Raw genomic sequence first — 22073 nt, 5'->3', positions numbered from 1 at the left:
GCAGGCATGAAAAGCTGCGTTGATGTGCTTGCTGCCAGGCGGCTGGCTGCAGCTTCCCTGGTGGTCTAGTGGTTAGGATTCGGCACTCTCACTGCCGTGGCCCGGGTTCGATTCCCGGTCAGGGAACAGTGCGTTTTGGGGCTGTTTGAATTGCCACCATGCAATGCACCCTTACAGAGCAATGCTCCGCCCCTGATTCAACTTTCCACACCGCTGCTCAACATCACTCTTCATACAGCGATATAAAATACACATCCTTGATTTCTGTAAAATGCGTGCTGTTTCAAAGTCAGCAGGAATTGATTTCTGTCAAATTTAGACTGGCTGACTTTAAATGTTGCCAACATTTAACTGCAGCTCACAGTGTCAGGGCAGTCACGGTTTTCATCAGTCTTCTGTGTATCTTCTTGCCCACTGCATCTCCCTAACAAACTTAGCTTATCAAAGGCACGGCAATCGATTCATTCATTGCCAGTGTGAAAAATGCAAATTTTGAAACTTACCAACTTGTGCAAGCCTGGAATCAGAGAGTCCGTGGCCCGTGATAACTTGAGCATTAAGATGTTCATTAGCCCTTCCTGTATTGCTCAGTAGCCCACTGTGTGAGGAATTAAGAACCACGGGCATTTTCACTTCTGTGTCGGGCTCAGCACCATACCTGCAGCTGAAGATTGAACTTGATTTGGCTCGTGATCAGTGCGGCTCAGTGAGACTTCGGCCCGTCTCTCCCTTCACAACCCATCAGTGTGGAGAAAAGAACAGGGAATTTTACACATGTGTTGTGCTCTGTAACTTTATTTGAACATGTCATTTCACGCTGTGTCCAACACGGTGAGGTCCCCCGTGCTGTGTCAGCATTGTATCTTTATCAACGCTGCAGCTTTACATTAACACAACCTGAGCTCCGAGATCTGGTCGGGTCACATTGCCCGAAGTGAGGAATGAGCGAGAGGGGCAATTCCACCCGGGGATAGAAAATCCGCCAGAAGAACGACAGAATACAGCCTTGAATGCGAAGCCAAAATAGCTCAGTTGGGAGAGCGATAGACTGAAGATTTAAAAGTCCCTGGTTCGATCCCGGGTTTCGGCAGATTTTAGTTAGTTTCTGTCTCCTTCACTACAAGAGGAGCGAATGAAGAGAAATTTTACGCTCCTGATGCCGCGTTTCCTAAACGAATGGGAGTGAAACCACATCGGATATGCTGGATCCGGCTCCAACCGTCCGCTGCAGGTTCGAATCCAGTCGGGGTCCCGCCGTCTGCTTTTATACCGGAACAGTATTTGTGGGAGGGGCTGTGGTGGGATAGTAAATTTTAGAATGAGGTTTGTTAGACCATAGAGCTGCCTTTCTGTTAGTTTCGATTTACACTCTGCCCAGTTGTATATACGAACAGTTAACAATGTTTAACCGATGCAGTGTGTTCAATGATTGTGCAGTAACTCGGTCACCCAGTGTGAGGCTGAAAGACAATCTCGCAGCCTGGGTTCGAGCCTGGCCAACGAGAGCGTTGTGGCCGGGTAGCTCAGTTGGTGAAAGCCTGGTGCTAATAACGACAAGGTCGCGATTTCGATCCCCGTACTGGCCATCAGGATGTTTTCATAATTTTACGCTTTTCCCGCACATTTCAAATACAAACTTTATAAGGAAGCCAATGCACACAGACTCTCATGGGGGATTTATTTGGATAACATCCATTGCACCTTTGCCACCGGGGCTGAGAGACACATCTTTCTGTTTATTTGTCTTTCTGGGTTTGCTGTTGAATGTTGAACAGGCGGCCTGTTCCCGATAAGGGTAACAGGCAGGTAATAGACAGACAGAGCAGCTCTGACCACGCGAGATGGGCAAAAGCCTTCAGTTCAGGACAAATGCATCAATGAAATGTTCGCCGGCACCGAGAGAGACAACATCCAGAGAAAACCACTGAAGGAAATCGATTTCAAGTGGATGCCTACCCGCACTTGGTGCCGTGCTTTCGCGAACACGTATTTTGTGTTCTCATGTAAAAAGTATCATTTTGTCCGAACAGTTTGCCTGGCACAAAAGGATCTGAATTGCACTGGAGCAAGCAGGAAACACTGTGTTGCTGTGCTTGCTGGCAGGAGACTTGCAGCTTTTCTGGTGATCTAGTGGTTAGGATTCAGGCACTTTCATCTGCCGCAGCCCGTGTTCGATTCCCGGTCAGGAAACAGTGCGTTTTGGGGCTGTTTGAATTGCCGCCATACAACGCTGAAATAGCTCATTTGGGAGATCGATTAGATTTGAACATGCAGACTTTCGGATCTGGAGTCAGATGCGCTACCGCTGCGCCATGAGGTCCACAACATAAGCACGAATGTTCGTAGTTTGTATACATACACGTTCCACAAACACTGTTTCATTCCTCCTGCCTTCTCCTGATTCCTCAGTATCATGCACAAAAGCGCCTGATGCCCTCATTTGTTTAAAGCAACAAGCAGACACAAACACAGGTATTCATTCAAAATCTACCCGCAGGTGGCCACAGACACAATAAACAGAGCCAGAGAGACAGACAGAATCGGGAATCTCCGGGAAATAGACAAGAGATATTGACAAGGACTAAAGCGATTTGCGATCAGAAATTTGCCTGAACCCCTGTGGTTAATGAAAGGGATTTTGCTGCTTGAGTTCCTTATACGCCTTGGGCTTCTGGAGAACTTGTTTCGTAGTTTGCAGAAACGCGGCTCAGACATGCTGTTGTGACCGGGCCGGAGCCACAAGGTTCCTGACTGCAATCAGCGACAAGGCAATATTGCATCAACAGGCCCGGCTAGCTCAGTCGGTAGAGCATGAGACTCTTAATCTCAGCGTCGTGGGTTCGAGCCCCACGTTGGGCGGTAGTTATAATGTTAAACTTTTATGTTGCTTTCAAAGCGTCATTAATTAAGCGATATCCTTGTTTTGCACAATGAAAGAAATGCGAACTGAGAAAATACTGCAGATGCTGGAAATATGAATTGAAACAGAAAATGCTGGAGATACTCAGCAGGTCAGGCAGCATCAGCGAAGAGAGAAACAGAGGTAACGTTTCAAGTCGATAACCTTTCGTCAGAACTGGAAAAAAAAGGTAATGGAACAGATTTTTAAGCAGTGCAGGGGATTCAATGAGATCATGGCTGATCTCCTGCCTCAATTCCACTCCCCGGCCCTATCGCCATATCCCTTGATGCCCTTACCAGTCAGAAATCACCCACTTCTGTTTTGAATATACCCAATAACTGAGCCTCCACAGCACTCTGGGGAAGAGAATTCCAAAGATTCACCACTCTCTGTGTGAAGAAATGTCTTCTCTCAGTCCTGAATGGCCTAACCTTTATCCTGAGGCTGTGTCCGCTGGTTCTAGACTCCCCAGCCAAGGGAATCATTCTCCCAGCATCCAACCGATCAAACCCTGTAATAATTTTGCATGCTTCATGAGATCCCCTCTCATTCTTCCGAATTCAAGAGATTACAGGCCTAGTTTACTCAATCTCTTAACACAACCGCTTCCCCGAGGCATGGCTAGTTCTGGAGCACACGCTTTTAGTGCTGCAGACGGAGTGTTGTCGGAGCTCATTGCATTTGCTGTAACTAATGAGCTCAGCTGTTTCTTAATATCGCTTGGAATTAATCAAATTGAATGAAGTCTGGCTTCTCTCAGGATGGTTACAGACACTTCAGCTTTGTCTTTTGTATTCATCCATCTTTTCTGTTTATTTACTCTATCTTATCGTTTTCTTGATTTTAAAACCCTCTGTCAAATTTCCTCTTAGCCGTCTATGCTCTAAGGAGAACAGCTCCAACTTCTCTGGTCTATCCACGTAACGGCAATCGTTCATCACTGGAACCAATGCATCAATGAATTGTTCACCCAGCACCGAGAGAGACAACATCCAGAGAAAAACACAGGAGGAAATCGATTTCAAGTGGATGCCTACCCGCACTTGGTGCCGTGCTTTCGCGAACACGTCTGTTGTGTTCTCATGTAAAAAATATAATTTTGTCCGAACAGTTTGCCTGGCGCGAAAGGATCTGAATTGCAAAGGAGCAGGCATGAAAAGCTGCGTTGATGTGCTTGCTGCCAGGCGGCTGGCTGCAGCTTCCCTGGTGGTCTAGTGGTTAGGATTCGGCACTCTCACTGCCGCGGCCCGGGTTCGATTCCCGGTCAGGGAACAGTGCGTTTTGGGGCTGTATAATTGCCACCATGCAATGCACCCTTACAGAGCAATGCTCCGCCCCTGATTCAACTTTCCACACCGCTGCTCAACATCACTCTTCATACAGCGATATAAAATACACATCCTTGATTTCTGTAAAATGCGTGCTGTTTCAAAGTCAGCAGGAATTGATTTCTGTCAAATTTAGACTGGCTGACTTTAAATGTTGCCAACATTTAACTGCAGCTCACAGTGTCAGGGCAGTCACGGTTTTCATCAGTCTTCTGTGTATCTTCTTGCCCACTGCATCTCCCTAACAAACTTAGCTTATCAAAGGCACGGCAATCGATTCATTCATTGCCAGTGTGAAAAATGCAAATTTTGAAACTTACCAACTTGTGCAAGCCTGGAATCAGAGAGTCCGTGGCCCGTGATAACTTGAGCATTAAGATGTTCATTAGCCCTTCCTGTATTGCTCAGTAGCCCACTGTGTGAGGAATTAAGAACCACGGGCATTTTCACTTCTGTGTCGGGCTCAGCACCATACCTGCAGCTGAAGATTGAACTTGATTTGGCTCGTGATCAGTGCGGCTCAGTGAGACTTCGGCCCGTCTCTCCCTTCACAACCCATCAGTGTGGAGAAAAGAACAGGGAATTTTACACATGTGTTGTGCTCTGTAACTTTATTTGAACATGTCATTGCATTTCACGCTGTGTCCAACACGGTGAGGTCCCCCGTGCTGTGTCAGCATTGTATCTTTATCAACGCTGCAGCTTTACATTAACACAACCTGAGCTCCGAGATCTGGTCGGGTCACATTGCCCGAAGTGAGGAATGAGCGAGAGGGGCAATTCCACCCGGGGATAGAAAATCCGCCAGAAGAACGACAGAATACAGTCTTGAATGTGAAGCCAAAATAGCTCAGTTGGGAGAGCGATAGACTGAAGATTTAAAGGTCCCTGGTTCGATCCCGGGTTTTGGCAGATTTTAGTTAGTTTCTGTCTCCTTCACTACAAGAGGAGCGAATGAAGAGAAATTTTACGCTCCTGATGCCGCGTTTCCTAAACGAATGGGAGTGAAACCACATCGGACATGCTGGATCCGGCTCCAACCGTCCGCTGCAGGTTCGAATCCAGTCGGGGTCCCGCCGTCTGCTTTTATACCGGAACAGTATTTGTGGGAGGGGCTGTGGTGGGATAGTAAATTTTAGAATGAGGTTTGTTAGACCATAGAGCTGCCTTTCTGTTAGTTTCGATTTACACTCTGCCCAGTTGTATATACAAACAGTTAACAATGTTTAACCGATGCAGTGTGTTCAATGATTGTGCAGTAACTCGGTCACCCAGTGTGAGGCTGAAAGACAATCTCGCAGCCTGGGTTCGAGCCTGGCCAACGAGAGCGTTGTGGCCGGGTAGCTCAGTTGGTGAAAGCCTGGTGCTAATAACGACAAGGTCGCGATTTCGATCCCCGTACTGGCCATCAGGATGTTTTCATAATTTTACGCTTTTCCCGCACATTTCAAATACAAACTTTATAAGGAAGCCAATGCACACAGACTCTCATGGGGGATTTATTTGGATAACATCCATTGCACCTTTGCCACCGGGGCTGAGAGACACATCTTTCTGTTTATTTGTCTTTCTGGGTTTGCTGTTGAATGTTGAACAGGCGGCCTGTTCCCGATAAGGGTAACAGGCAGGTAATAGACAGACAGAGCAGCTCTGACCACGCGAGATGGGCAAAAGCCTTCAGTTCAGGACAAATGCATCAATGAAATGTTCGCCGGCACCGCGAGAGACAACATCCAGAGAAAACCACTGAAGGAAATCGATTTCAAGTGGATGCCTACCCGCACTTGGTGCCGTGCTTTCGCGAACACGTATTTTGTGTTCTCATGTAAAAAGTATCATTTTGTCCGAACAGTTTGCCTGGCACAAAAGGATCTGAATTGCACTGGAGCAAGCAGGAAACACTGCGTTACTGTGCTTGCTGGCAGGAGACTTGCAGCTTTTTTGGTGATCTAGTGGTTAGGATTCAGGCACTTTCATCTGCCGCGGCCCGGGTTCGATTCCCGGTCAGGAAACAGTGCGTTTTGGGGCTGTTTGAATTGCCGCCATACAACGCTGAAATAGCTCATTTGGGAGATCGATTAGATTTGAACATGCAGATTTTCGGATCTGGAGTCAGATGCACTACCGCTGCGCCATGAGGTCCACAACATAAGCACGAATGTTCGTAGTTTGTATACATACACGTTCCACAAACACTGTTTCATTCCTCCTGCCTTCTCCTGATTCCTCAGTATCATGCACAAAAGCGCCTGATGCCCTCATTTGTTTAAAGCAACAAGCAGACACAAACACAGGTATTCATTCAAAATCTACCCGCAGGTGGCCACAGACACAATAAACAGAGCCAGAGAGACAGACAGAATCGGGAATCTCCGGGAAATAGACAAGAGATATTGACAAGGACTAAAGCGATTTGCGATCAGAAATTTGCCTGAACCCCTGTGGTTAATGAAAGGGATTTTGCTGCTTGAGTTCCTTATACGCCTTGGGCTTCTGGAGAACTTGTTTCGTAGTTTGCAGAAACGCGGCTCAGACATGCTGTTGTGACTGGGCCGGAGCCACAAGGTTCCTGACTGCAATCAGCGACAAGGCAATATTGCATCAACAGGCCCGGCTAGCTCAGTCGGTAGAGCATGAGACTCTTAATCTCAGGGTCGTGGGTTCGAGCCCCACGTTGGGCGGTAGTTATAATGTTAAACTTTTATGTTGCTTTCAAAGCGTCATTAATTAAGCGATATCCTTGTTTTGCACAATGAAAGAAATGCGAACTGAGAAAATACTGCAGATGCTGGAAATATGAATTGAAACAGAAAATGCTGGAGATATTCAGCAGGTCAGGCATCAGCGAATAGAGAAACAGAGGTAACGTTTCAAGTCGATAACCTTTCGTCAGAACTGGAAAAAAAAGGTAATGGAACAGATTTTTAAGCAGTGCAGGGGATTCAATGAGATCATGGCTGATCTCCTGCCTCAATTCCACTCCCCGGCCCTATCGCCATATCCCTTGATGCCCTTACCAGTCAGAAATCACCCACTTCTGTTTTGAATATACCCAATAACTGAGCCTCCACAGCACTCTGGGGAAGAGAATTCCAAAGATTCACCACTCTCTGTGTGAAGAAATGTCTTCTCTCAGTCCTGAATGGCCTAACCTTTATCCTGAGGCTGTGTCCGCTGGTTCTAGACTCCCCAGCCAAGGGAATCATTCTCCCAGCATCCAACCGATCAAACCCTGTAATAATTTTGCATGCTTCATGAGATCCCCTCTCATTCTTCCGAATTCAAGAGATTACAGGCCTAGTTTACTCAATCTCTTAACACAACCGCTTCCCCGAGGCATGGCTAGTTCTGGAGCACACGCTTTTAGTGCTGCAGACGGAGTGTTGTCGGAGCTCATTGCATTTGCTGTAACTAATGAGCTCAGCTGTTTCTTAATATCGCTTGGAATTAATCAAATTGAATGAAGTCTGGCTTCTCTCAGGATGGTTACAGACACTTCAGCTTTGTCTTTTGTATTCATCCATCTTTTCTGTTTATTTACTCTATCTTATCGTTTTCTTGATTTTAAAACCCTCTGTCAAATTTCCTCTTAGCCGTCTATGCTCTAAGGAGAACAGCTCCAACTTCTCTGGTCTATCCACGTAACGGCAATCGTTCATCACTGGAACCAATGCATCAATGAATTGTTCACCCAGCACCGAGAGAGACAACATCCAGAGAAAAACACAGGAGGAAATCGATTTCAAGTGGATGCCTACCCGCACTTGGTGCCGTGCTTTCGCGAACACGTCTGTTGTGTTCTCATGTAAAAAATATAATTTTGTCCGAACAGTTTGCCTGGCGCGAAAGGATCTGAATTGCAAAGGAGCAGGCATGAAAAGCTGCGTTGATGTGCTTGCTGCCAGGAGGCTGGCTGCAGCTTCCCTGGTGGTCTAGTGGTTAGGATTCGGCACTCTCACTGCCGCGGCCCGGGTTCGATTCCCGGTCAGGGAACAGTGCGTTTTGGGGCTGTTTGAATTGCCACCATGCAATGCACCCTTACGGAGCAATGCTCCGCCCCTGATTCAACTTTCCACACCTCTGCTCAACATCACTCTTCATACAGCGATATAAAATACACATCCTTGATTTCTGTAAAATGCGTGCTGTTTCAAAGTCAGCAGGAATTGATTTCTGTCAAATTTAGACTGGCTGACTTTAAATGTTGCCAACATTTAACTGCAGCTCACAGTGTCAGGGCAGTCACGGTTTTCATCAGTCTTCTGTGTATCTTCTTGCCCACTGCATCTCCCTAACAAACTTAGCTTATCAAAGACACGGCAATCGATTCATTCATTGCCAATGTGAAAAATGCAAATTTTGAAACTTACCAACTTGTGCAAGCCTGGAATCAGAGAGTCCGTGGCCCGTGATAACTTGAGCATTAAGATGTTCATTAGCCCTTCCTGTATTGCTCAGTAGCCCACTGTGTGAGGAATTAAGAACCACGGGCATTTTCACTTCTGTGTCGGGCTCAGCACCATACCTGCAGCTGAAGATTGAACTTGATTTGGCTCGTGATCAGTGCGGCTCAGTGAGACTTCGGCCCGTCTCTCCCTTCACAACCCATCAGTGTGGAGAAAAGAACAGGGAATTTTACACATGTGTTGTGCTCTGTAACTTTATTTGAACATGTCATTGCATTTCACGCTGTGTCCAACACGGTGAGGTCCCCCGTGCTGTGTCAGCATTGTATCTTTATCAATGCTGCAGCTTTACATTAACACAACCTGAGCTCCGAGATCTGGTCGGGTCACATTGCCCGAAGTGAGGAATGAGCGAGAGGGGCAATTCCACCCGGGGATAGAAAATCCGCCAGAAGAACGACAGAATACAGTCTTGAATGTGAAGCCAAAATAGCTCAGTTGGGAGAGCGATAGACTGAAGATTTAAAGGTTCCTGGTTCGATCCCGGGTTTCGACAGATTTTAGTTAGTTTCTGTCTCCTTCACTACAAGAGGAGCGAATGAAGAGAAATTTTACGCTCCTGATGCCGCGTTTCCTAAACGAATGGGAGTGAAACCACATCGGACATGCTGGATCCGGCTCCAACCGTCCGCTGCAGGTTCGAATCCAGTCGGGGTCCCGCCGTCTGCTTTTATACCGGAACAGTATTTGTGGGAGGGGCTGTGGTGGGATAGTAAATTTTAGAATGAGGTTTGTTAGACCATAGAGCTGCCTTTCTGTTAGTTTCGATTTACACTCTGCCCAGTTGTATATACGAACAGTTAACAATGTTTAACCGATGCAGTGTGTTCAATGATTGTGCAGTAACTCGGTCACCCAGTGTGAGGCTGAAAGACAATCTCGCAGCCTGGGTTCGAGCCTGGCCAACGAGAGCGTTCTGGCCGGGTAGCTCATGTTGGTGAAAGCCTGGTGCTAATAACGACAAGGTCGCGATTTCGATCCCCGTACTGGCCATCAGGATGTTTTCATAATTTTACGCTTTTCCCGCACATTTCAAATACAAACTTTATAAGGAAGCCAATGCACACAGACTCTCATGGGGGATTTATTTGGATAACATCCATTGCACCTTTGCCACCGGGGCTGAGAGACACATCTTTCTGTTTATTTGTCTTTCTGGGTTTGCTGTTGAATGTTGAACAGGCGGCCTGTTCCCGATAAGGGTAACAGGCAGGTAATAGACAGACAGAGCAGCTCTGACCACGCGAGATGGGCAAAAGCCTTCAGTTCAGGACAAATGCATCAATGAAATGTTCGCCGGCACCGAGAGAGACAACATCCAGAGAAAACCACTGAAGGAAATCGATTTCAAGTGGATGCCTACCCGCACTTGGTGCCGTGCTTTCGCGAACACGTATTTTGTGTTCTCATGTAAAAAGTATCATTTTGTCCGAACAGTTTGCCTGGCACAAAAGGATCTGAATTGCACTGGAGCAAGCAGGAAACACTGCGTTGCTGTGCTTGCTGGCAGGAGACTTGCAGCTTTTCTGGTGGTTAGGATTCAGGCACTTTCATCTGCCGCGGCCCGGGTTCGATTCCCGGTCAGGAAACAGTGCGTTTTGGGGCTGTTTGAATTGCCGCCATACAACGCTGAAATAGCTCATTTGGGAGATCGATTAGATTTGAACATGCAGACTTTCGGATCTGGAGTCAGATGCGCTACCGCTGCGCCATGAGGTCCACAACATAAGCGCGAATGTTCGTAGTTTGTATACATACACGTTCCACAAACACTGTTTCATTCCTCCTGCCTTCTCCTGATTCCTCAGTATCATGCACAAAAGCGCCTGATGCCCTCATTTGTTTAAAGCAACAAGCAGACACAAACACAGGTATTCATTCAAAATCTACCCGCAGGTGGCCACAGACACAATAAACAGAGACAGACAGAATCGGGAATCTCCGGGAAATAGACAAGAGATATTGACAAGGACTAAAGCGATTTGCGATCAGAAATTTGCCTGAACCCCTGTGGTTAATGAAAGGGATTTTGCTGCTTGAGTTCCTTATACGCCTTGGGCTTCTGGAGAACTTGTTTCGTAGTTTGCAGAAACGCGGCTCAGACATGCTGTTGTGACCGGGCCGGAGCCACAAGGTTCCTGACTGCAATCAGCGACAAGGCAATATTGCATCAACAGGCCCGGCTAGCTCAGTCGGTAGAGCATGAGACTCTTAATCTCAGGGTCGTGGGTTCGAGCCCCACGTTGGGCGGTAGTTATAATGTTAAACTTTTATGTTGCTTTCAAAGCGTCATTAATTAAGCGATATCCTTGTTTTGCACAATGAAAGAAATGCGAACTGAGAAAATACTGCAGATGCTGGAAATATGAATTGAAACAGAAAATGCTGGAGATACTCAGCAGGTCAGGCAGCATCAGCGAAGAGAGAAACAGAGGTAACGTTTCAAGTCGATAACCTTTCGTCAGAACTGGAAAAAAAAGGTAATGGAACAGATTTTTAAGCAGTGCAGGGGATTCAATGAGATCATGGCTGATCTCCTGCCTCAATTCCACTCCCCGGCCCTATCGCCATATCCCTTGATGCCCTTACCAGTCAGAAATCACCCACTTCTGTTTTGAATATACCCAATAACTGAGCCTCCACAGCACTCTGGGGAAGAGAATTCCAAAGATTCACCACTCTCTGTGTGAAGAAATGTCTTCTCTCAGTCCTGAATGGCCTAACCTTTATCCTGAGGCTGTGTCCGCTGGTTCTAGACTCCCCAGCCAAGGGAATCATTCTCCCAGCATCCAACCGATCAAACCCTGTAATAATTTTGCATGCTTCATGAGATCCCCTCTCATTCTTCCGAATTCAAGAGATTACAGGCCTAGTTTACTCAATCTCTTAACACAACCGCTTCCCCGAGGCATGGCTAGTTCTGGAGCACACGCTTTTAGTGCTGCAGACGGAGTGTTGTCGGAGCTCATTGCATTTGCTGTAACTAATGAGCTCAGCTGTTTCTTAATATCGCTTGGAATTAATCAAATTGAATGAAGTCTGGCTTCTCTCAGGATGGTTACAGACACTTCAGCTTTGTCTTTTGTATTCATCCATCTTTTCTGTTTATTTACTCTATCTTATCGTTTTCTTGATTTTAAAACCCTCTGTCAAATTTCCTCTTAGCCGTCTATGCTCTAAGGAGAACAGCTCCAACTTCTCTGGTCTATCCACGTAACGGCAATCGTTCATCACTGGAACCAATGCATCAATGAATTGTTCACCCAGCACCGAGAGAGACAACATCCAGAGAAAAACACAGGAGGAAATCGATTTCAAGTGGATGCCTACCCGCACTTGGTGCCGTGCTTTCGCGAACACGTCTGTTGTGTTCTCATGTAAAAAATATAATTTTGTCCGAACAGTTTGCCTGGCGCGAAAGGATCTGAATTGCAAAGGAGCAGGCATGAAAAGCTGCGTTGATGTGCTTGCTGCCAGGCGGCTGGCTGCAGCTTCCCTGGTGGTCTAGTGGTTAGGATTCGGCACTCTCACTGCCGCGGCCCGGGTTCGATTCCCGGTCAGGGAACAGTGCGTTTTGGGGCTGTATAATTGCCACCATGCAATGCACCCTTACAGAGCAATGCTCCGCCCCTGATTCAACTTTCCACACCGCTGCTCAACATCACTCTTCATACAGCGATATAAAATACACATCCTTGATTTCTGTAAAATGCGTGCTGTTTCAAAGTCAGCAGGAATTGATTTCTGTCAAATTTAGACTGGCTGACTTTAAATGTTGCCAACATTTAACTGCAGCTCACAGTGTCAGGGCAGTCACGGTTTTCATCAGTCTTCTGTGTATCTTCTTGCCCACTGCATCTCCCTAACAAACTTAGCTTATCAAAGGCACGGCAATCGATTCATTCATTGCCAGTGTGAAAAATGCAAATTTTGAAACTTACCAACTTGTGCAAGCCTGGAATCAGAGAGTCCGTGGCCCGTGATAACTTGAGCATTAAGATGTTCATTAGCCCTTCCTGTATTGCTCAGTAGCCCACTGTGTGAGGAATTAAGAACCACGGGCATTTTCACTTCTGTGTCGGGCTCAGCACCATACCTGCAGCTGAAGATTGAACTTGATTTGGCTCGTGATCAGTGCGGCTCAGTGAGACTTCGGCCCGTCTCTCCCTTCACAACCCATCAGTGTGGAGAAAAGAACAGGGAATTTTACACATGTGTTGTGCTCTGTAACTTTATTTGAACATGTCATTGCATTTCACGCTGTGTCCAACACGGTGAGGTCCCCCGTGCTGTGTCAGCATTGTATCTTTATCAACGCTGCAGCTTTACATTAACACAACCTGAGCTCCGAGATCTGGTCGGGTCACATTGCCCGAAGTGAGGAATGAGCGAGAGGGGCAATTCCACCCGGGGATAGAAAATCCGCCAGAAGAACGACAGAATACAGTCTTGAATGTGAAGCCAAAATAGCTCAGTTGGGAGAGCGATAGACTGAAGATTTAAAGGTCCCTGGTTCGATCCCGGGTTTTGGCAGATTTTAGTTAGTTTCTGTCTCCTTCACTACAAGAGGAGCGAATGAAGAGAAATTTTACGCTCCTGATGCCGCGTTTCCTAAACGAATGGGAGTGAAACCACATCGGACATGCTGGATCCGGCTCCAACCGTCCGCTGCAGGTTCGAATCCAGTCGGGGTCCCGCCGTCTGCTTTTATACCGGAACAGTATTTGTGGGAGGGGCTGTGGTGGGATAGTAAATTTTAGAATGAGGTTTGTTAGACCATAGAGCTGCCTTTCTGTTAGTTTCGATTTACACTCTGCCCAGTTGTATATACAAACAGTTAACAATGTTTAACCGATGCAGTGTGTTCAATGATTGTGCAGTAACTCGGTCACCCAGTGTGAGGCTGAAAGACAATCTCGCAGCCTGGGTTCGAGCCTGGCCAACGAGAGCGTTGTGGCCGGGTAGCTCAGTTGGTGAAAGCCTGGTGCTAATAACGACAAGGTCGCGATTTCGATCCCCGTACTGGCCATCAGGATGTTTTCATAATTTTACGCTTTTCCCGCACATTTCAAATACAAACTTTATAAGGAAGCCAATGCACACAGACTCTCATGGGGGATTTATTTGGATAACATCCATTGCACCTTTGCCACCGGGGCTGAGAGACACATCTTTCTGTTTATTTGTCTTTCTGGGTTTGCTGTTGAATGTTGAACAGGCGGCCTGTTCCCGATAAGGGTAACAGGCAGGTAATAGACAGACAGAGCAGCTCTGACCACGCGAGATGGGCAAAAGCCTTCAGTTCAGGACAAATGCATCAATGAAATGTTCGCCGGCACCGCGAGAGACAACATCCAGAGAAAACCACTGAAGGAAATCGATTTCAAGTGGATGCCTACCCGCACTTGGTGCCGTGCTTTCGCGAACACGTATTTTGTGTTCTCATGTAAAAAGTATCATTTTGTCCGAACAGTTTGCCTGGCACAAAAGGATCTGAATTGCACTGGAGCAAGCAGGAAACACTGCGTTACTGTGCTTGCTGGCAGGAGACTTGCAGCTTTTTTGGTGATCTAGTGGTTAGGATTCAGGCACTTTCATCTGCCGCGGCCCGGGTTCGATTCCCGGTCAGGAAACAGTGCGTTTTGGGGCTGTTTGAATTGCCGCCATACAACGCTGAAATAGCTCATTTGGGAGATCGATTAGATTTGAACATGCAGATTTTCGGATCTGGAGTCAGATGCACTACCGCTGCGCCATGAGGTCCACAACATAAGCACGAATGTTCGTAGTTTGTATACATACACGTTCCACAAACACTGTTTCATTCCTCCTGCCTTCTCCTGATTCCTCAGTATCATGCACAAAAGCGCCTGATGCCCTCATTTGTTTAAAGCAACAAGCAGACACAAACACAGGTATTCATTCAAAATCTACCCGCAGGTGGCCACAGACACAATAAACAGAGCCAGAGAGACAGACAGAATCGGGAATCTCCGGGAAATAGACAAGAGATATTGACAAGGACTAAAGCGATTTGCGATCAGAAATTTGCCTGAACCCCTGTGGTTAATGAAAGGGATTTTGCTGCTTGAGTTCCTTATACGCCTTGGGCTTCTGGAGAACTTGTTTCGTAGTTTGCAGAAACGCGGCTCAGACATGCTGTTGTGACTGGGCCGGAGCCACAAGGTTCCTGACTGCAATCAGCGACAAGGCAATATTGCATCAACAGGCCCGGCTAGCTCAGTCGGTAGAGCATGAGACTCTTAATCTCAGGGTCGTGGGTTCGAGCCCCACGTTGGGCGGTAGTTATAATGTTAAACTTTTATGTTGCTTTCAAAGCGTCATTAATTAAGCGATATCCTTGTTTTGCACAATGAAAGAAATGCGAACTGAGAAAATACTGCAGATGCTGGAAATATGAATTGAAACAGAAAATGCTGGAGATATTCAGCAGGTCAGGCATCAGCGAATAGAGAAACAGAGGTAACGTTTCAAGTCGATAACCTTTCGTCAGAACTGGAAAAAAAAGGTAATGGAACAGATTTTTAAGCAGTGCAGGGGATTCAATGAGATCATGGCTGATCTCCTGCCTCAATTCCACTCCCCGGCCCTATCGCCATATCCCTTGATGCCCTTACCAGTCAGAAATCACCCACTTCTGTTTTGAATATACCCAATAACTGAGCCTCCACAGCACTCTGGGGAAGAGAATTCCAAAGATTCACCACTCTCTGTGTGAAGAAATGTCTTCTCTCAGTCCTGAATGGCCTAACCTTTATCCTGAGGCTGTGTCCGCTGGTTCTAGACTCCCCAGCCAAGGGAATCATTCTCCCAGCATCCAACCGATCAAACCCTGTAATAATTTTGCATGCTTCATGAGATCCCCTCTCATTCTTCCGAATTCAAGAGATTACAGGCCTAGTTTACTCAATCTCTTAACACAACCGCTTCCCCGAGGCATGGCTAGTTCTGGAGCACACGCTTTTAGTGCTGCAGACGGAGTGTTGTCGGAGCTCATTGCATTTGCTGTAACTAATGAGCTCAGCTGTTTCTTAATATCGCTTGGAATTAATCAAATTGAATGAAGTCTGGCTTCTCTCAGGATGGTTACAGACACTTCAGCTTTGTCTTTTGTATTCATCCATCTTTTCTGTTTATTTACTCTATCTTATCGTTTTCTTGATTTTAAAACCCTCTGTCAAATTTCCTCTTAGCCGTCTATGCTCTAAGGAGAACAGCTCCAACTTCTCTGGTCTATCCACGTAACGGCAATCGTTCATCACTGGAACCAATGCATCAATGAATTGTTCACCCAGCACCGAGAGAGACAACATCCAGAGAAAAACACAGGAGGAAATCGATTTCAAGTGGATGCCTACCCGCACTTGGTGCCGTGCTTTCGCGAACACGTCTGTTGTGTTCTCATGTAAAAAATATAATTTTGTCCGAACAGTTTGCCTGGCGCGAAAGGATCTGAATTGCAAAGGAGCAGGCATGAAAAGCTGCGTTGATGTGCTTGCTGCCAGGAGGCTGGCTGCAGCTTCCCTGGTGGTCTAGTGGTTAGGATTCGGCACTCTCACTGCCGCGGCCCGGGTTCGATTCCCGGTCAGGGAACAGTGCGTTTTGGGGCTGTTTGAATTGCCACCATGCAATGCACCCTTACGGAGCAATGCTCCGCCCCTGATTCAACTTTCCACACCTCTGCTCAACATCACTCTTCATACAGCGATATAAAATACACATCCTTGATTTCTGTAAAATGCGTGCTGTTTCAAAGTCAGCAGGAATTGATTTCTGTCAAATTTAGACTGGCTGACTTTAAATGTTGCCAACATTTAACTGCAGCTCACAGTGTCAGGGCAGTCACGGTTTTCATCAGTCTTCTGTGTATCTTCTTGCCCACTGCATCTCCCTAACAAACTTAGCTTATCAAAGACACGGCAATCGATTCATTCATTGCCAATGTGAAAAATGCAAATTTTGAAACTTACCAACTTGTGCAAGCCTGGAATCAGAGAGTCCGTGGCCCGTGATAACTTGAGCATTAAGATGTTCATTAGCCCTTCCTGTATTGCTCAGTAGCCCACTGTGTGAGGAATTAAGAACCACGGGCATTTTCACTTCTGTGTCGGGCTCAGCACCATACCTGCAGCTGAAGATTGAACTTGATTTGGCTCGTGATCAGTGCGGCTCAGTGAGACTTCGGCCCGTCTCTCCCTTCACAACCCATCAGTGTGGAGAAAAGAACAGGGAATTTTACACATGTGTTGTGCTCTGTAACTTTATTTGAACATGTCATTGCATTTCACGCTGTGTCCAACACGGTGAGGTCCCCCGTGCTGTGTCAGCATTGTATCTTTATCAATGCTGCAGCTTTACATTAACACAACCTGAGCTCCGAGATCTGGTCGGGTCACATTGCCCGAAGTGAGGAATGAGCGAGAGGGGCAATTCCACCCGGGGATAGAAAATCCGCCAGAAGAACGACAGAATACAGTCTTGAATGTGAAGCCAAAATAGCTCAGTTGGGAGAGCGATAGACTGAAGATTTAAAGGTTCCTGGTTCGATCCCGGGTTTCGACAGATTTTAGTTAGTTTCTGTCTCCTTCACTACAAGAGGAGCGAATGAAGAGAAATTTTACGCTCCTGATGCCGCGTTTCCTAAACGAATGGGAGTGAAACCACATCGGACATGCTGGATCCGGCTCCAACCGTCCGCTGCAGGTTCGAATCCAGTCGGGGTCCCGCCGTCTGCTTTTATACCGGAACAGTATTTGTGGGAGGGGCTGTGGTGGGATAGTAAATTTTAGAATGAGGTTTGTTAGACCATAGAGCTGCCTTTCTGTTAGTTTCGATTTACACTCTGCCCAGTTGTATATACGAACAGTTAACAATGTTTAACCGATGCAGTGTGTTCAATGATTGTGCAGTAACTCGGTCACCCAGTGTGAGGCTGAAAGACAATCTCGCAGCCTGGGTTCGAGCCTGGCCAACGAGAGCGTTCTGGCCGGGTAGCTCATGTTGGTGAAAGCCTGGTGCTAATAACGACAAGGTCGCGATTTCGATCCCCGTACTGGCCATCAGGATGTTTTCATAATTTTACGCTTTTCCCGCACATTTCAAATACAAACTTTATAAGGAAGCCAATGCACACAGACTCTCATGGGGGATTTATTTGGATAACATCCATTGCACCTTTGCCACCGGGGCTGAGAGACACATCTTTCTGTTTATTTGTCTTTCTGGGTTTGCTGTTGAATGTTGAACAGGCGGCCTGTTCCCGATAAGGGTAACAGGCAGGTAATAGACAGACAGAGCAGCTCTGACCACGCGAGATGGGCAAAAGCCTTCAGTTCAGGACAAATGCATCAATGAAATGTTCGCCGGCACCGAGAGAGACAACATCCAGAGAAAACCACTGAAGGAAATCGATTTCAAGTGGATGCCTACCCGCACTTGGTGCCGTGCTTTCGCGAACACGTATTTTGTGTTCTCATGTAAAAAGTATCATTTTGTCCGAACAGTTTGCCTGGCACAAAAGGATCTGAATTGCACTGGAGCAAGCAGGAAACACTGCGTTGCTGTGCTTGCTGGCAGGAGACTTGCAGCTTTTCTGGTGGTTAGGATTCAGGCACTTTCATCTGCCGCGGCCCGGGTTCGATTCCCGGTCAGGAAACAGTGCGTTTTGGGGCTGTTTGAATTGCCGCCATACAACGCTGAAATAGCTCATTTGGGAGATCGATTAGATTTGAACATGCAGACTTTCGGATCTGGAGTCAGATGCGCTACCGCTGCGCCATGAGGTCCACAACATAAGCGCGAATGTTCGTAGTTTGTATACATACACGTTCCACAAACACTGTTTCATTCCTCCTGCCTTCTCCTGATTCCTCAGTATCATGCACAAAAGCGCCTGATGCCCTCATTTGTTTAAAGCAACAAGCAGACACAAACACAGGTATTCATTCAAAATCTACCCGCAGGTGGCCACAGACACAATAAACAGAGACAGACAGAATCGGGAATCTCCGGGAAATAGACAAGAGATATTGACAAGGACTAAAGCGATTTGCGATCAGAAATTTGCCTGAACCCCTGTGGTTAATGAAAGGGATTTTGCTGCTTGAGTTCCTTATACGCCTTGGGCTTCTGGAGAACTTGTTTCGTAGTTTGCAGAAACGCGGCTCAGACATGCTGTTGTGACCGGGCCGGAGCCACAAGGTTCCTGACTGCAATCAGCGACAAGGCAATATTGCATCAACAGGCCCGGCTAGCTCAGTCGGTAGAGCATGAGACTCTTAATCTCAGGGTCGTGGGTTCGAGCCCCACGTTGGGCGGTAGTTATAATGTTAAACTTTTATGTTGCTTTCAAAGCGTCATTAATTAAGCGATATCCTTGTTTTGCACAATGAAAGAAATGCGAACTGAGAAAATACTGCAGATGCTGGAAATATGAATTGAAACAGAAAATGCTGGAGATACTCAGCAGGTCAGGCAGCATCAGCGAAGAGAGAAACAGAGGTAACGTTTCAAGTCGATAACCTTTCGTCAGAACTGGAAAAAAAAGGTAATGGAACAGATTTTTAAGCAGTGCAGGGGATTCAATGAGATCATGGCTGATCTCCTGCCTCAATTCCACTCCCCGGCCCTATCGCCATATCCCTTGATGCCCTTACCAGTCAGAAATCACCCACTTCTGTTTTGAATATACCCAATAACTGAGCCTCCACAGCACTCTGGGGAAGAGAATTCCAAAGATTCACCACTCTCTGTGTGAAGAAATGTCTTCTCTCAGTCCTGAATGGCCTAACCTTTATCCTGAGGCTGTGTCCGCTGGTTCTAGACTCCCCAGCCAAGGGAATCATTCTCCCAGCATCCAACCGATCAAACCCTGTAATAATTTTGCATGCTTCATGAGATCCCCTCTCATTCTTCCGAATTCAAGAGATTACAGGCCTAGTTTACTCAATCTCTTAACACAACCGCTTCCCCGAGGCATGGCTAGTTCTGGAGCACACGCTTTTAGTGCTGCAGACGGAGTGTTGTCGGAGCTCATTGCATTTGCTGTAACTAATGAGCTCAGCTGTTTCTTAATATCGCTTGGAATTAATCAAATTGAATGAAGTCTGGCTTCTCTCAGGATGGTTACAGACACTTCAGCTTTGTCTTTTGTATTCATCCATCTTTTCTGTTTATTTACTCTATCTTATCGTTTTCTTGATTTTAAAACCCTCTGTCAAATTTCCTCTTAGCCGTCTATGCTCTAAGGAGAACAGCTCCAACTTCTCTGGTCTATCCACGTAACGGCAATCGTTCATCACTGGAACCAATGCATCAATGAATTGTTCACCCAGCACCGAGAGAGACAACATCCAGAGAAAAACACAGGAGGAAATCGATTTCAAGTGGATGCCTACCCGCACTTGGTGCCGTGCTTTCGCGAACACGTCTGTTGTGTTCTCATGTAAAAAATATAATTTTGTCCGAACAGTTTGCCTGGCGCGAAAGGATCTGAATTGCAAAGGAGCAGGCATGAAAAGCTGCGTTGATGTGCTTGCTGCCAGGAGGCTGGCTGCAGCTTCCCTGGTGGTCTAGTGGTTAGGATTCGGCACTCTCACTGCCGCGGCCCGGGTTCGATTCCCGGTCAGGGAACAGTGCGTTTTGGGGCTGTTTGAATTGCCACCATGCAACGCACCCTTACGGAGCAATGCACCGCCCCTGATTCAACTTTCCACACCGCTGCTCAACATCACTCTTCATACAGCGATATAAAATACACATCCTTGATTTCTGTAAAATGCGTGCTGTTTCAAAGTTAGCAGGAATTGATTTCTGTCAAATTTAGACTGGCTGACTTTAAATGTTGCCAACATTTAACTGCAGCTCACAGTGTCAGGGCAGTCACGGTTTTCATCAGTCTTCTGTGTATCTTCTTGCCCACTGCATCTCCCTAACAAACTTAGCTTATCAAAGGCACGGCAATCGATTCATTCATTGCCAGTGTGAAAAATGCAAATTTTGAAACTTACCAACTTGTGCAAGCCTGGAATCAGAGAGTCCGTGGCCCGTGATAACTTGAGCATTAAGATGTTCATTAGCCCTTCCTGTATTGCTCAGTAGCCCACTGTGTGAGGAATTAAGAACCACGGGCATTTTCACTTCTGTGTCGGGCTCAGCACCATACCTGCAGCTGAAGATTGAACTTGATTTGGCTCGTGATCAGTGCGGCTCAGTGAGACTTCGGCCCATCTCTCCCTTCACAACCCATCAGTGTGGAGAAAAGAACAGGGAATTTTACACGTGTTGTGCTCTGTAACTTTATTTGAACATGTCATTGCATTTCACGCTTTGTCCAACACGGTGAGGTCCCCCGTGCTGTGTCAGCATTGTATCTTTATCAACGCTGCAGCTTTACATTAACACAACCTGAGCTCCGAGATCTGGTCGGGTCACATTGCCCGAAGTGAGGAATGAGCGAGAGGGGCAATTCCACCCGGGGATAGAAAATCCGCCAGAAGAACGACAGAATACAGTCTTGAATGTGAAGCCAAAATAGCTCAGTTGGGAGAGCGATAGACTGAAGATTTAAAGGTCCCTGGTTCGATCCCGGGTTTCGGCAGATTTTAGTTAGTTTCTGTCTCCTTCACTACAAGAGGAGCGAATGAAGAGAAATTTTACGCTCCTGATGCCGCGTTTCCTAAACGAATGGGAGTGAAACCACATCGGACATGCTGGATCCGGCTCCAACCGTCCGCTGCAGGTTCGAATCCAGTCGGGGTCCCGCCGTCTGCTTTTATACCGGAACAGTATTTGTGGGAGGGGCTGTGGTGCGATAGTAAATTTTAGAATGAGGTTTGTTAGACCATAGAGCTGCCTTTCTGTTAGTTTCGATTTACACTCTGCCCAGTTGTATATACGAACAGTTAACAATGTTTAACCGATGCAGTGTGTTCAATGATTGTGCAGTAACTCGGTCACCCAGTGTGAGGCTGAAAGACAATCTCGCAGCCTGGGTTCGAGCCTGGCCAACGAGAGCGTTGTGGCCGGGTAGCTCAGTTGGTGAAAGCCTGGTGCTAATAACGACAAGGTCGCGATTTCGATCCCCGTACTGGCCATCAGGATGTTTTCATAATTTTACGCTTTTCCCGCACATTTCAAATACAAACTTTATAAGGAAGCCAATGCACACAGACTCTCATGGGGGATTTATTTGGATAACATCCATTGCACCTTTGCCACCGGGGCTGAGAGACACATCTTTCTGTTTATTTGTCTTTCTGGGTTTGCTGTTGAATGTTGAACAGGCGGCCTGTTCCCGATAAGGGTAACAGGCAGGTAATAGACAGACAGAGCAGCTCTGACCACGCGAGATGGGCA

General features: G+C 46.7%; 14 non-coding genes across 14 annotated transcripts; all 14 read left to right on the top strand.

Moving 5' to 3' along the window:
• Positions 1-54: 54 nt before the first annotated feature.
• trnae-cuc (transfer RNA glutamic acid (anticodon CUC)) lies at positions 55-126 on the top strand. The gene has a single exon. It is a non-coding gene; the product is annotated as a tRNA-Glu (tRNA).
• Positions 127-2786: 2660 nt separating this feature from the next.
• trnak-cuu (transfer RNA lysine (anticodon CUU)) lies at positions 2787-2859 on the top strand. The gene has a single exon. It is a non-coding gene; the product is annotated as a tRNA-Lys (tRNA).
• Positions 2860-4102: 1243 nt separating this feature from the next.
• Positions 4103-4174, top strand: trnae-cuc (transfer RNA glutamic acid (anticodon CUC)). The gene has a single exon. It is a non-coding gene; the product is annotated as a tRNA-Glu (tRNA).
• An 895-nt stretch (positions 4175-5069) lies between these two features.
• Positions 5070-5142, top strand: trnaf-gaa (transfer RNA phenylalanine (anticodon GAA)). The gene has a single exon. It is a non-coding gene; the product is annotated as a tRNA-Phe (tRNA).
• Positions 5143-6838: 1696 nt separating this feature from the next.
• trnak-cuu (transfer RNA lysine (anticodon CUU)) lies at positions 6839-6911 on the top strand. The gene has a single exon. It is a non-coding gene; the product is annotated as a tRNA-Lys (tRNA).
• A 1240-nt stretch (positions 6912-8151) lies between these two features.
• trnae-cuc (transfer RNA glutamic acid (anticodon CUC)) lies at positions 8152-8223 on the top strand. The gene has a single exon. It is a non-coding gene; the product is annotated as a tRNA-Glu (tRNA).
• Positions 8224-10873: 2650 nt separating this feature from the next.
• On the top strand, positions 10874-10946 carry trnak-cuu (transfer RNA lysine (anticodon CUU)). Its single transcript has one exon. It is a non-coding gene; the product is annotated as a tRNA-Lys (tRNA).
• Positions 10947-12189: 1243 nt separating this feature from the next.
• Positions 12190-12261, top strand: trnae-cuc (transfer RNA glutamic acid (anticodon CUC)). The gene has a single exon. It is a non-coding gene; the product is annotated as a tRNA-Glu (tRNA).
• An 895-nt stretch (positions 12262-13156) lies between these two features.
• trnaf-gaa (transfer RNA phenylalanine (anticodon GAA)) lies at positions 13157-13229 on the top strand. Its single transcript has one exon. It is a non-coding gene; the product is annotated as a tRNA-Phe (tRNA).
• A 1696-nt stretch (positions 13230-14925) lies between these two features.
• On the top strand, positions 14926-14998 carry trnak-cuu (transfer RNA lysine (anticodon CUU)). Its single transcript has one exon. It is a non-coding gene; the product is annotated as a tRNA-Lys (tRNA).
• A 1240-nt stretch (positions 14999-16238) lies between these two features.
• Positions 16239-16310, top strand: trnae-cuc (transfer RNA glutamic acid (anticodon CUC)). The gene has a single exon. It is a non-coding gene; the product is annotated as a tRNA-Glu (tRNA).
• Positions 16311-18960: 2650 nt separating this feature from the next.
• On the top strand, positions 18961-19033 carry trnak-cuu (transfer RNA lysine (anticodon CUU)). Its single transcript has one exon. It is a non-coding gene; the product is annotated as a tRNA-Lys (tRNA).
• A 1243-nt stretch (positions 19034-20276) lies between these two features.
• trnae-cuc (transfer RNA glutamic acid (anticodon CUC)) lies at positions 20277-20348 on the top strand. The gene has a single exon. It is a non-coding gene; the product is annotated as a tRNA-Glu (tRNA).
• An 894-nt stretch (positions 20349-21242) lies between these two features.
• On the top strand, positions 21243-21315 carry trnaf-gaa (transfer RNA phenylalanine (anticodon GAA)). Its single transcript has one exon. It is a non-coding gene; the product is annotated as a tRNA-Phe (tRNA).
• Positions 21316-22073: the final 758 nt, after the last annotated feature.

Source organism: Somniosus microcephalus, unplaced genomic scaffold (genome assembly GCF_052327205.1).
Source record: "Somniosus microcephalus isolate GS21.2 unplaced genomic scaffold, FLI_Smic_1.0 unresolved_chr4, whole genome shotgun sequence".
Classification (NCBI taxonomy): domain Eukaryota; kingdom Metazoa; phylum Chordata; class Chondrichthyes; order Squaliformes; family Somniosidae; genus Somniosus; species Somniosus microcephalus.
This window is presented reverse-complemented; position numbering and strand designations above follow the sequence as displayed.